The sequence below is a fragment of the Episyrphus balteatus genome, chromosome 1, assembly GCF_945859705.1.
Source record: "Episyrphus balteatus chromosome 1, idEpiBalt1.1, whole genome shotgun sequence".
Classification (NCBI taxonomy): Eukaryota; Metazoa; Arthropoda; class Insecta; order Diptera; family Syrphidae; genus Episyrphus; species Episyrphus balteatus.
In genome coordinates this window covers 96,655,634-96,669,931 of record NC_079134.1, presented here as the reverse complement: position 1 = coordinate 96,669,931, position 14,298 = coordinate 96,655,634, and the positions used below count along the sequence as shown (strand labels likewise).

Below are 14,298 nucleotides of genomic sequence, written 5' to 3'. Positions count from 1 at the left end.
ATCACCGGGTTCTTTACAAGTCACTACTACAACTACTACTACTATAAATGGACAGCTATTCGTGTGAATATTTCATACAAAAGTTGAAACAAAAAAATAATTCGAGACACTATCGAAAAAGTGGAAAATAGAGGCCACAGGTATAAGAATTGTCTGTATGTAAAACCTGCGCTTATTTCAGTTCTGGTTTTGAGAAAAGCTAAACAAACATTTGTTGTTTTTGTTTTCAATGCAAAAAATTTTCTAATGACCGCTTGTTTTCACTTTTTCGCTAGTATCGCGGTGCGAATTGTCGAACAATCAAATTCGCACGACTAGCAGCTCATGTACATATAGCATGTCAATGATTTAGACGTACACTCAGGGGAAAAAATAGTTATTTTGTAACTATTTGCAAAGTCATTTTATAGAATTTAATGAAATTTGGTGAATAACTATTTTTTGACAGAAAATAGTTACAAAATAGTTAAAAATGACTATTATAATAGTCACATGCAAAAACAAAATAGTTAAAAATAACTATTAAAATAGTTAAAATTGACTATTCCGTAGTTACTAGTCCTAGTTAGGGCTGTAAAAGTAACGACAAAATGAGTACCCGCATGTATACGTTACTTTTGATACTAGTACCCGCATCAATAATATCGTTACTCGTTACTTTCGTATGCTTCGTATATTTCGTATGCTTCGTGTGTTTCGTATGTTTCGTATGTTTCGTTACTTTCGCATGCTTCGTACGTTTCGTATATTTCATGTATTTGATACGTTTCGTATGTTTAGTATTTTAAGTATGTTTCGTACGTTGGTATAAGAGTGAAAAATTTTTTTTTTTGAAAAAAAAACCAAAAACAATTTGTCAGCTAAGCTTCTTTTTAAAGCCATAAACATTAATTTAAGTTGCGGCGTTCTCATGTTATAAGAGTTTGAAGGTAGCTATACTGATTTTTTTTTCGATTTTTTTTTAATCAAACGTGAAAACTATTTTTTTCTATTTTTTCGACAAAATTTGGGTAATTTTTTGTTTATATCCGTTCAGTTATCTTATCACAATTCTTTAGAGACCTTTATTTCAAAAGTACATCGCGCAGATCTCGGAATATTAACACTTCAATACAACCATGTCGAACATGGTTGTATTGGCAGTGATTTTTAAACCTCTTTTTCTCGGCTTTTTTTTAGTTGAAAATTTTGCACTGAAAATTAACAAATTTCAAAAACCAAAACACTTTTGTAAGCTACATTTCAAGATCATTAACAAAAAGGTCATAAGCACATTGGGTTCGGCATGGGTATATTTCGGCCACATAGAGAAAATACTAAAAGGTCTCTTTTGATATTTCTGTATAAATTATTATCGATAACTTAACAATACCTTGGCACTACTGTTATTATCGAGACAAAAGTAAACTCCAGATAATTATCTGTAACGAAACATGCGAGTAACGAAACATGCGAGTAACGATACTGTTTAGTAAGTAACGTTTCGTTACTCGTTACTGAAGCAAATACCCGCATTTTAGTAACGAATACATACGATTTGCTACAGCTCTAGTCCTAGTAGTAACTAATTCCGTAGTAAAATAGTCATATTTATTAACTACTATATTTATAGTTATAAATTACTATTATAATAGTCACATGCCAAAGCAAAATAGTTAAAAGTTGCTATTTTGTATAGTTACAGAAAACAAGATGTCGTATAGTTACAGATGACAAGAAGTTGAAGCGTGCCAGTGCGAGTACAAGTTTCAAGTCGTGTGAGTACAAAAATGGAGACTTTTGTTTAAAAAGAATAAAACCTGTTGTTCGTTTAATTCTTTTTAAGCAAGAGTCTCTATATTTTCTAAGAAAACCAGTGTTAAATGATAAACATTTTTTTTATCAGGGTGTTGCTCCAGATAAAAGTAAGTAATTTTTGTTATAATTATTATTAATTATTTACTGTTCAAATTTTACAACTAATTTTTCAGAGAAACACAAATCAATTATGAACAGGGAGTGCATCCAAGCTGCCAAATTCTGCAAGCCCTTCCCAACTAACATTTCAGCTTCGGTTAAGGTATTACAAAAGCTACATTTCAGCTTCTTTTAAACTTTAGTAAGGTTGTTGGGCATGGAAAAAGGAGAACGTTATACAAGTTTGATCTTCTATAAGAAGTTTAAACCAAGCTTTACCGAAGCTCTACCGAAGCTTTGAGATTTGACAGATAGTTTTGGAAGAGCATGTATAGCTCTTTAATACATGTCTTATCGAAATTAAAAAAAAAAAACAACTACAAAAACAAAAACTGGTTTTTATTTGATTTTAAATCATGAATTTTATCTCTTGACCTGAAATTCTATATATTATTCCATTAGTTTTTAGTATATCTATTGATAATAATTTTAAAAGTATATAATTTTTTTACCACACCCAGGAATCGAACTTCGAACCTACTTGGTGGCAGTCCGCTACTCAACCCACTCGGTCATCCTAGTATATTCATTAATGAACTTATTCAGTTCAAATAGCAGAAATGTCAAAACAAAAAATGTCCGAGCTAAATTATTCAATGTCAAAACCAAAAAGTGTCCCAGCTAAATTATTCAATATCAAAACCAAATACTAAACTTGGTAATTTCTGTAAAGCTTCTATAAATTCATTTAGCAGGCTTTTCCGAAAACAAGCTTTTTTCGTTTAAGTTTCTTTAACAGTATTTAAACAACTTATTAGAAGTTGTTAAACAAGTTTGAACTTCTATAAGCAATTAAATTCCGAAGCAAGCTCAATACAAGCTGTATAAAAAGTAGTACCTGCAAGATCTCAATTTATAGAAGCTGTTGTGCTAGTTGGGTTATTATCATTACTTTTGGGACAATGTATAAAAAACGATTCTAAATAAAAAAATATTTCATATCTATTTTTTTTTTCATTTTTAGTGCTTTTTTAATATAATTTCCCCTCCGGTAATCGGAGGGAGATATGTTACCCCCTCCCCCCATAAAAAAATGCATTGTATAGTCCCACAGCCCCTCCCCCCATCTGACTATTTAAATAGTCACAAATAACTATTTTAATAGTTAAAATTGACTATTAAATAGTTAATTTGGAAAATACTATTAAAATAGTCACATATAACTATTTTTAACTATGTATTTAAAATAGTTATCCCGATTTTAACTATGAAAATAGTTAAAAATGACTATTTTTTCTCTGTGTGTATAATTGTCTGCTGTTGAAAACTGGTATTCCAGATATTTAAAAACAGTTTTTCGGGAAAATAGAGTTTGAGCCAAAGCCACTATCTTGGATTTAAGAAAAAAAAACAATATTTAGTGAATTATTCTGTCATTTTCGATTTTTGACAAAAATTGTTTAGGCAAAATTTTGTTTTCTACAACTTAATATTAAACTGATGTTTTACAAAAGAATACAGTTTTTAAACTTTTCAGATCGACCCATTACTGTCAGAGATATGACCAATTGTTTATAACATTAGGTGTGTTTTTTATTACAACCGGTCTTAACTAGACAAAAAAACGCAGTCTGGGCTAAGCAATTTACATGTTAAATACAACAACACCTTATCCCCTTGGGCTTAGTTGCTAAGCCCGGAGATTTCTCTGTGCTCAACTTTTTGAAGAGTTTTAAATCTGTGCTACCAAACTAATTTTTTCATAAATTGTTTAGAATTTGTTTAAAAACGTGAAAACTCACGTTTGGAAGGACAAAATGTATTAAAATAGTTTTGCTAGCATACATTTTTGTATCTCTTTGTAAAACATACATGAAAAATACAAGAAAATGACGAAAGCGAAAAATATGACAACTCTAAATTTTTGTTGTGTCTGCTATTTTCGGAACATTCAATATACAGTGCTGCCAAGATTTCAGGTTAAGCCCCGAGGCGTTTTTTTTTGTCCAGTTAAGACCGGTGGTAATGAAAAACACACCTATTATCTCTGTTCATGTTTTCTTATAAACAATTGAACATAATAATGTATCTCTGACAATAATGGACCGATTTGGAAAATTGAAAAACTGTATTCTTTTGTAAGACATTAGTTATAATAGCCGTGTTTTATTGGTACTCAGTATTTTACTAAGTAAATATTTTATGCTGCAAACAACAAAAAACGATAACTTTTATTTATTTTTTATAATCCTATATTGTTGAAGGGTCAAAAATGTATAAGTCTATAAAAACATTTTCTCTATAAACCAACAAATACAAAACATTTGTTTATCCTTAGCAATCATTTGTTGTTGTTTCCCGTGTAAAATTTTACTGAGCTAAGTACTGAGTTACCAATAAAACACGGCTAATATTTACTTACTTTCCCTAACATAACACTTATCGATTAAAAATAGTACCTTTTGTTTATAAAATTTGAAATATTTGCAAAAAGTAACATCGCAGGTAGATTTCCCACCACTTAAAACGTATAAAAACACTCCCATATTGCGTTGATCTTAAAATCTTTACTCAAAGAGGGTATAACGTTTAAGTTCCGTAAATAGTATTTTCAAATTAACTTGAAAAGTATGGCTCATAGGGAAATAAAATTTTCTACAAGTTTTGAGTCAACAATTTTTGTTAAAAATAGAAAATTACCGAGTAATTCACTAAAACTTGTATTATCTTAAATCCAACATGGCGGTCAAGCTCGGTTTTCCCTAAAAACATTTCAGCTCTTTTTGTACATCCCGACTGGGCTATAGGTATTAAGGGTATTCAAGTAACGATAGAATTTTCCACTTTGTAGAAAAATATAAATTTTCGCAAATGGGTTACCTGAACACCCCACAAGAAATATTTGCGTAAACGTGGAAAACAGCTGTTTGTTAAACGTCAAATTGAACTCATAAAATTTGTTCAATTAAAAAAATAAAGTCAAGCTAATTTTGCAAATACTATGCAACAATAAAAAAATGTAATTTGCTCAAATAAAATAATATTCACTTTTCAATATTAACATATATTATTTGTGGTTATCTGAATCATAAGACATTTTTCGCGTTCAAAAAGATATTCCGATAGGTGACTGAACTCACCCAAAGTTTATCACATTTTTTTTCTACGGTTTCTTCTTCAAATTTGTGAGATAAAATTCTATAATTGCAAATTATTTTTCCAATACAAATTTTGACAGCTCATTTCTATCGATAGAATTCTACAGTTTCTATGGGTTTTCCGCGTTTACGTGAATACCCCTATTGTTTACTTTCACATAAAACAAACCCAAACTGAAAAAAAAAAATATATTAAAGAACTTCAATGACCATGCCTCTTTTTGTTGTATCTAAGTCTGATTAGAATTACAATTGAATTTCCGGCATTCATTAAAAAAAAACACTAAATTCATGCACAATTTTAAAAATGGCCGTAAGTGATTGAACTATCGCACAAAGCGAACGCTCATCCAAGTGAGTGCAACGAGAAAGTTTTTGTACACTAACCCAAAGTGAGGTATTGTTATTTGACAAATAACAGAACACTGTGATAGGATGCCACTATATCAATTATCGGACCGGGGAGGTAAAAGTTGTTTTGCTTATAATGTTCGCAGTTTACCCACTAAATGAAAAATGATAGCAGTGAAACAAAGGCCTAATAAGGTACTTACATTCTTACATATATTAAGCGCTATTGATATGTGCTGTGTTGTGTAGAAGAAGAAGAAGAAGAATAATTCAAAAACCCTAATGTGTTTTTGTCATTTATACATGCCTATTAGTGAATTCCCTCCCGGTGAGTTGACTGGACTCGCGGTATATTCGCATTCGCGATATTTTATTATTAGTGAATTCGATGAATGAACTGTATATTCGACTCCTTTGTCTACGTTCTGTAACATAGTCGAGAGCTTCTCGCATCGAAAAATTGTGAAACAAAAATTCCAATCACTTGTGTACCTACATATAATTTGTTTGATCTCCAAATGCTCGGTGGTCTGAAGGAAGAGTACCTACTCGGACCGCGACCAAGAGGGTACCAAGTTCAAGTCATGGTTGTTGGGGCCATTGTAAATTTTTATTTTTTTTATTTTTTTTTATAACTATAGTGCAATAAAAATAAATAAATATGGACACTTTTTTTTTTGTTTTCTTTGTTTTGTTTTGTTTGGTTTTGTTTTTATTTAAAAAAAAACCTGCCCATTCGTCGCAAAAATACCACGAATGTGAAGTGAAACAAATTGTACCTATGGAGTGTGAATGATCTTGCGAATTCAGTAATAGCAAATAAGTTGAACAGGAACTGTACAGGTCATACAGGAACTGTTAGGGATGGCGGTTGTTAGTACAAAAACCGGTTTTCGGTTTTTCGACCGGTTTTAAACCGGGCCAATAAACCGGTTTTTGGAAAACCCGGTTTTCGGTTTTTTTTTTCTTGATTTGACATAAAAAACAAAATTAAACCTAATTTGTCAACCAAAAAATAAACTTTTCGAACAGAATCCCTGAGCAAAGCATTTTTTAGTTTGATTTTGTTAAACGGCCCAATTTATTGTCTCTCCATTAAACTTAAATCGCCATTAAAAAAGGGAATTTTAAAATTAAAAACCAAATTCGTTTAATTCAGTCTCTATTAAGGATTTTTTGAAGTTTGGCATCATTAACTAGTTGAGCATTAAATTTAAAAGCCGTTTTAGTTAAAACACCAAATTCGACATTTAAAGAGGGATTTTTAGAGCAAATGGAGGTTTTAAACAGGATTTCTATTTATTCACTCTCCATTAGCGTCAAATATCATTTCATTTATTATTTAATTTAACAAAGTTTCAGTGTCAGTTAACAATTACAAATGAATAAAACATGCATGAATATGGAAAAATGGGATGGTGAAAATGTGTTCAATCAATTTCATAAGACCAACGTTTGGTAATTGGTAACTTTGGCTTACAGAACAAGTCGTTTTTGTCGCCAGACAAATGTAAATGTATTCACTAAAAAATTCAAATGTAGCTCTGATAATTTCTCTCGTGAAAAACTTAGAATCTGGAAACAGGATCAGAATGTTTAAGGGCTGCCCAAAAGATTATTGTCGTATAAACTAAGATAGCTTCTAATAAATTAAGTGACTTGTAAGGACAGGACCGGATTTAAGGCAGGGCAACAGCCCCGGGCCCCAACAAAATCAAAAAGCTTTAAGTACCAAGCAGTAGATAAATATTCCCAAAGGAACGCAGCTATTGTCGTCATAAAAAATAAAATGTATGACTGGGTTGCTCAAAGTTTTAATTTTTTTCATAAAAATTTGTATAATATAAAACTATGAGAAAAAATGTAAAATTCGTTCTTCAAAGGCAAGAAACAACATCTTTAGTGAATTTTAACACCTAAAAAGAATGATGCAAAAAAATTATTTTTTGTGTACAGTTTGAAATAAATTCAATTTTATTGGGTTGTACTCAGTCTCAGTTGGGCTCATCGCTCATCAGACAGATGATGTGGTACACTTTTATAATACGCAAAATTTTAGTTAACAGTAAAAACAAATTTTCTTTACAATATTGTAATTTTCAATCAATACCGAATGCCAAGATTTCAAAAAAAAGCAAATAGGTACGTACATAGAACGTAGTATAAATTTCAGATTACGAAAATTATATGTATTTCCAAATAGTATGAGAGTTTTTTCTGAAAGTATTAGCAATTCAAAGAACTTTCTTAATATTTCAGAAATTCCCGTTTTTAACTAGAAGCCTCCAAACTTTGTCACAAAAGAATACGAAACATGTAAGATATCCAGTCAAAATGAGGTTTGTTATTAATCTCTCCTAAGAATATGGTAATATCCAAAGTTTTCAAGTGCATCAATTTAATTTCATTTAAACTAAAAAGAAACACATATAGGAATGAAGAGAATTGTATATTTTTATTACTACGTTATTTCTAAGACGCTGATAGACTTTTTTTTGCAACAAGTTTCTTACTGAGTCGATTTAAATTTGAAGAGTTAAATATTACGAAATACCTTGTCTCCTTCAATATTAAATGGATATAAATATTTTGATTTTGAGACTCTGTGTGAAATAAATTAGCAATTGAATTTTCCCAAAGTACCCCACGAATTTGCGGCTTTCTATGAATAAGCTCATACAAAGTAAAGGAAAAAGATCCCCGCACGCAGAAAAATGATCGGTTAAAAACAACGTTAAAAGAGAAGATTGTTAATATAGCACTTGCAAACTAAGCCCGGTTAAAATTACACAAGTCGACTCGGTTATTCAAAATTGTTTAATCTTACCCACTTTTCGGTTAAATTTTACTAAAATCTCAAATTTTAACCGAGTTTCTTCATCAATATAAACAAGTTGATCGCTTAAAATAACCTTGTAAAATCGTTATTTTAAACAATTTATCTTAACCGAGCCGACTACGTTGATTTTAGCAACAAGAACTAAGTAGTTTTTAACCAAGACTACCTACGTTATTTTAAACACATTTGTTTTAACCCACTTCTCGGTAGGTCCATTACACCGGCGCACAAAAAACAGTTTTATGTACCATCTTTTTATATGTTTTTGGATCCGCTGAATTCGAATTTCAAGTCCGTTTTGCCCGAACACGCTCCAGTTTTGAGAAAAATGCAAAAAAACTCTAAAAGAGTTGTACTGGTCGATATTTCACTTGAATGCCAACCGTTGAGCTACGAACATAAGATATAACATAGATGGAGATGAGCCACACTTTAAGAATACCAAGCGTGAATCGGTTCAAATGATTGACCAGAATTTGAAAGGTATTGAGAGTGAGTATGAAGATGTTTTCATGGTTGATAACAATGAAGTCTATAACACCATTTGGTGTAACATTGGGGGTGTCGATGTTGAGGTCATTGTGGATTCGGGAACAAAACGGAACATAATAGATCGTTTGTCATGGATTGAGTTGAAGGCTAAAAATATTCAGATGTCGGAAGGCACCAACGAAGTTGATTTCCAGTTCCGTGGTTACGGTGGTCATAAATTGAACATTTTGGGGAAATTCGCTGCGTTCATCAAAGTCCCCAATCGGGAGTCTTACGCGGAGTTTTACGTAGCAGATGAGTTTGGCAAGATACTAATTGGCCATGATACTGCCAAAGCCTTAGGTATTTTGAAAATTGGCTATAATGCAAACCCAAATACATCTGACGTAAACGTTATCAACTTGAACAAAAATATTATCTCGAATGACTCAAAAGTAAAACAGTTTGGCAAAATTAAGGGCGTACTGGTCGATATTTCACTTGAATGCCAACCGTTGAGCTACGAACATAAGATATAACAAGAGTCATACAAAATCAAACAAAATGCAGTCACAGCTCATAACTGGACGGTGACTGGTCCAAACGGATTTGAAATTCGGATTCAGCGGGCCCAAAAACATATAGAAGGATAGGTCTGGTTCCTGGTACATGACTCTTTTGTTTTTGTTCTGCGTGTGACTTAAACGCTTAATATAAACTATTTTGAATATCGTCATTTTATATTTATTCTGTTCCCAAAGTTATGATTGGAAAAGCATCCCAGCACAATTCCACATTTAAAGATATTCCATGTTTAACCCTTAACCACCTACCCTCTATATGGGCACTGACTGTGCTTATATATTGAGCCTTGTTACAGTAGGAGCCTAAAATTTCGAATTCTTCGTATTCATTCTCATAAACTAACATATCAAAGAATTAAATAAAAATAAAAAATATAATATAAAAAAAATCTTCAACAAAATTACAAGGCACCAAAATTCACAATTTTTCCGTTGCGGTCTGTGAGACCGCAGGTAGGTGGTTAAGGGTTAAATAAAATTATTAATAAAATGGAATTGTAGGTAAAAAAAAACAGGGCTGGTACAAAACCAACTTTTAGTCAAAAAAAAATTTCGAAAATTGTTTGAGTCGTTTTTTAAAAAAATTATTTTTTATAAATAAAAATTTTCTAACATTAAAAAAAAAAAAGATTGGTATGCCATTTTTAAGATAATAGGTATTAATCAACTCATAAAAACGAAATTTCGATAAAATTCATCAACCCGTTTCCAAAAAATTGATTTTTCAAAAAAATATTTTGAAATATTTTTTATAAATCCAAAAATGTGTTGGGATGGGGTCAAAATTCTGGCTTCAAAGTTCTGTTATTCTAAATTCTGCTTTTTGTATGAAAATTTTGTTTTCAAAATTCTGCTTTTTTTCTATTCTGTCTTTCAAAATTCTGCTTTTTAAAATTCTGCTTTTCAAAATTCTGCCAGCATATTTTTAGAACAGAAAAATTCTGCTAATTCTGTTTTTTTTTTTTCATAGCATATGCGTTTACATCTCATTAATCCATTATAAACCGTTGAAAACGATTAGAAACTAAGGCCGTGTGTGAATTGCGTTAAATAGTTAACACCGTGTAAAATTTTTGACACTATTGAGGTGATCAAAAAAATTTAAACAAAAAATGTATTGTTTAAAATTTTGTTTGTCTTTTTTCTGCCATGATACCTATTACCTATTCCTTTTTAATAAAATAGAAAAAAAAAACAAAACAAAACCATCTGCAAACAAAATTTAACTCGAATTTAACCAGGTCCCAAAGCCCAATAAATTTTTAACAACTGAAAATTTCTTATTCACCTGAATAGTGTCAAAATTTTACACGGTGTTGACTATTTACGCAATTCACACACGGCCTAAAAAGAAATATACAACATATTCCTAGTCAATTTTTCGAACATTCACTTTTATTTGATAAATTAATAAATTTCTAATTATTTTTCTTAAACAATTTTTCGAACATTCACTTTTATTTGATAAATTAATAAATTTCTAATTATTTTTCAAAATTATTTAGCATTAAAAAATATTTCCTTAGTATTTTTTAATTTATTGATTTATCAAACAAACAGTGAACATAAAAAAAAAATGACAAAGTCAGTAAAGTAATCAAATAAGCAGCAAGGAGACAATTTTACCAAATTCTGCAAAAATGTCTTAAAAGTAGGTATATCTTACGTTACTTTAAGTCATGCACTACACTGAGGGAAAAAATAAATTGAAGTTGAAACGTCGCGGAGGCAAAGAATTTTACATATAACAGAATTTTAGTCGAAACTAAATTTGTTACCAATTTATTTCTAATGTTAGGATGGGTTTTCGAGTTGAATTAAAAAAAAAAAATGAAAGCCGACCAGAAATGCACAAATGGCATGGAATAATATTGAGCATTAAAAACTCTTGATAACCAATTTGTTTCATTATAAAGGGTTTAGTATAGTTAATAGACAACCACAAACTATTTTTGTACCGATTTAAAATAATGTATGTATTGAAGGTATCTATAATCTTATGAATTTATAAGCAACTTTTTATCTTATAATTTGTATTGATAATTTTATTACCTTTCTCAAGGTATGCAAATTTTTCTTAACCACACAGCTGTTCATATACTGTTTCGTTTTAGCATCACGACCTTCAGCTCATGTATGCATCGCAATACTCTTTATATTTGTAATAATACGAATTTTTCGGCATTACTCAAAAATGTCCTTCATTTTACAATCTATGTCAATTAAAACAGCTGAAGGTCGGAATTGCATCCGCATTTCTCAATAAAAAAAAGTCAACCCTTTATTTATCAACCCTTTATGCATTTCAGTGTATGATACAAAATATATTTATTGAGGTACAGACCTTGCAGTTCCATTAAATAGGGTTTTAAAAGGAATTAAATCAAAAGATAAAAAAATACAAAATCAAAAGGCTTTAGGAGAAGCGGTGGCGGACATATCTAATATTTTATTGTAGGTGCATAGAGTTCACATTATTATTTTCAAAAGCGACCACCACTACTTGACAATTGAGGTATTATGGATAAGCAATTAGCATTAATTGTTCGAAACGCTCAAAGCAAATTGTTTTTGTGCCGAAAGAATATCTGTTTCAACCAGATGTCATAAAAACTTACAATGAGTAGGTAAACAAATGCATACGTGCAATTATTGTACTCAAACATTTTGAAATCTTTATACCTACCTACACACATTTTGTAAAAGATATTTTCGATGGTTTACCCATTTTTAAGAGAATCAAAAAAAATCAAAACAACAGTGACCTCGGCTTTGGTTTTCATTGGTGCGGCGCTCCTGTGTTTCTGTGTGAATTGATTTTTAAAAGAGTGGTTGCATGCTTATTACTGTCATGTTTTGACATAGAAACTATTGAAAAGTAAAACTTGTTAATATATGTACTTTGTACTACCTCAGTTATAGTCAATAAAAGAACGATTTTTATTATTGTTGTCCCTTTTTGGAAATTTTCAATGAAATCTTGTTATGGAGAATGGTTAAGATATTTTTTGTGTTAAAAGAGTTAAGCAGGTCCTTCAGAATAAAGAAACCCACTCTTTCTTATAACAATTATGTTATGGTTACCTATGGTAATAAACTTGTATTTATACCGGAACATGTATCTATCTTGTATATCATTGAAAATCACTAGTGCAGTTGTCATTTCAGCTTTTCCATCTACAAAAGATAATGAAGTTAGTGTAAATTTCATACCGAAAGCAAGCAATCCCACCCTTAATGAGCCTTCTTTCTCTTTAATAAGACATTAGAAAGAAAAAATAGAAACCTACATTCGCTTAAAGCCTAATGTTTAGGTATGTTCTCTCTCAGATCCACGCCAGCATGCGACATGAAGTGTATATGTCAAGACTATACTTGATGAAGTTTCAGAACTCATAACTATTCAGAAATCAATCCACTTCACAGAATGTAGCTATATAGTCTAAGAGCCAGCGACCTAAAGTTTGCAGGTAATTGCTTAGTATTCACCCCTATGAAATATGTTTAAGGACATCCCCAGGCATGTTACTGCAAAAAAAAAAGTCTCGTGAGACGTGGCAAAAACGGTCTGCCAAGCACTTGAATGTGAAAAAAATTTTAAATTAAGAACTCGACCTTAAATCAAAAAAAAAAATATTTAAAGAGAACGGCAACACTTACAAAACTAAACGATACTTTTTTTTAAAGGTAAAAAGTTATACTACTTTTTGGTTTTTATATAAATGTTTTTTGATGAATAGTTTTTGAAACAAAAAATTTCAAACACAAAATTTTGAAAAAAAATTCAAAAAAAGTTCAAACAGTTTTTTTTTTCATAAAATTTACCCAATCAAGTATTATTTTTTTTTGTTTTAATTTCTCTTATATATTTTGAGCCAAACACCGAAAACTAAAAGTCAAAATCTCTTTTACTTTTCGAGAAAACTGAAAATTACCAAACCTTCTATTTTTTCACCAACGCCAAAATTACGGCTATTAATTATGTCTTTCAGAAAGGAAGTAAGATGTTCACGGGTTTTATTGCAGGAATCGTTCAATGGGTTATAAAAAAGATAAAACCGCGGAGTGCTATTAAATGAGAGGGTGGGAACTGGAGATAGGGGTGCAAAAGCCCCCTTTTTGGTTTTTTCAATATATCTCGTAAACAAAGCATAATTTTGAGATATTGTTCTTAATAAATTTTGTAGAGAATAAAATTTCCTATAATAATAATGTTTTTTAAAAATTTATAAAAAAAATTTCCTTAACAAAACAGTCAAAACAAACAAAAAAAAATCAAACAAAATCAATTTTTTTAGTTTTTTTACTTTTTTGGTTGTGTCTCTTATTTGGGCTGAGATAGACATTAACATTGCTCTAATAAAACATAGAAGATTAAATTTTCTTTGAAATGCTGGTCTCATCAAATTTTTTCATTGAAAATTAACCAAAATATGGCCATTTGAACCTATCTTTTTTTCGCAGATTCAGTTTTTCTCAAGTAAAAAAGAAAAATTTGAGGGGAAAGTACTATAACTTAGCAACCAAGAATTGATAGCGGTTTTTTGTAGAAGGGTTAAATACAATCATTTTTTACTATGGGAGGGGGTGTCTATCTTCCCCCGTTTAGGCGGAAGGGGTTATTAAAAAAAAGAAAAATACTTAAAATCAAAAAAATTTATTAAAAAACAACGGTAACACTTACAGTTATGAACGATACTTTTTTCAAAAGCTAAAATTATACACTAAATTTAAATTTTTAAGTTAAGTTATTTAAACCGACTATTTCGAAATAAACGATTTCAAAGTCAAAATTTTAGAAAAAAAAAGTTTAAAAAACACGTTGATTACTATTTTAAGAATGACTTTGGATTTCAATACGAAGTTTATCCATAAAGTAAACAGCCTCAATTGATTTCTTATCAAAAACTGAAAATCATTATGTTCCTATGCCTTCTTGTTTTCCTTAAAAAATTAAAAAATGCAAAAACTACTTTCTTTACCAGGCTCATTCATTTAT

General features: G+C 30.4%; 1 long non-coding RNA gene across 1 annotated transcript; it reads left to right on the top strand.

The window, feature by feature from the left end:
- The first annotated feature begins 1,674 nt into the window (after positions 1–1,674).
- LOC129914999 (uncharacterized) lies at positions 1,675–2,286 on the top strand. The gene is made up of 3 exons (XR_008772260.1): positions 1,675–1,757; positions 1,886–1,904; positions 1,971–2,286. It is a non-coding gene; the product is annotated as an uncharacterized LOC129914999 (long non-coding RNA).
- Positions 2,287–14,298: the final 12,012 nt, after the last annotated feature.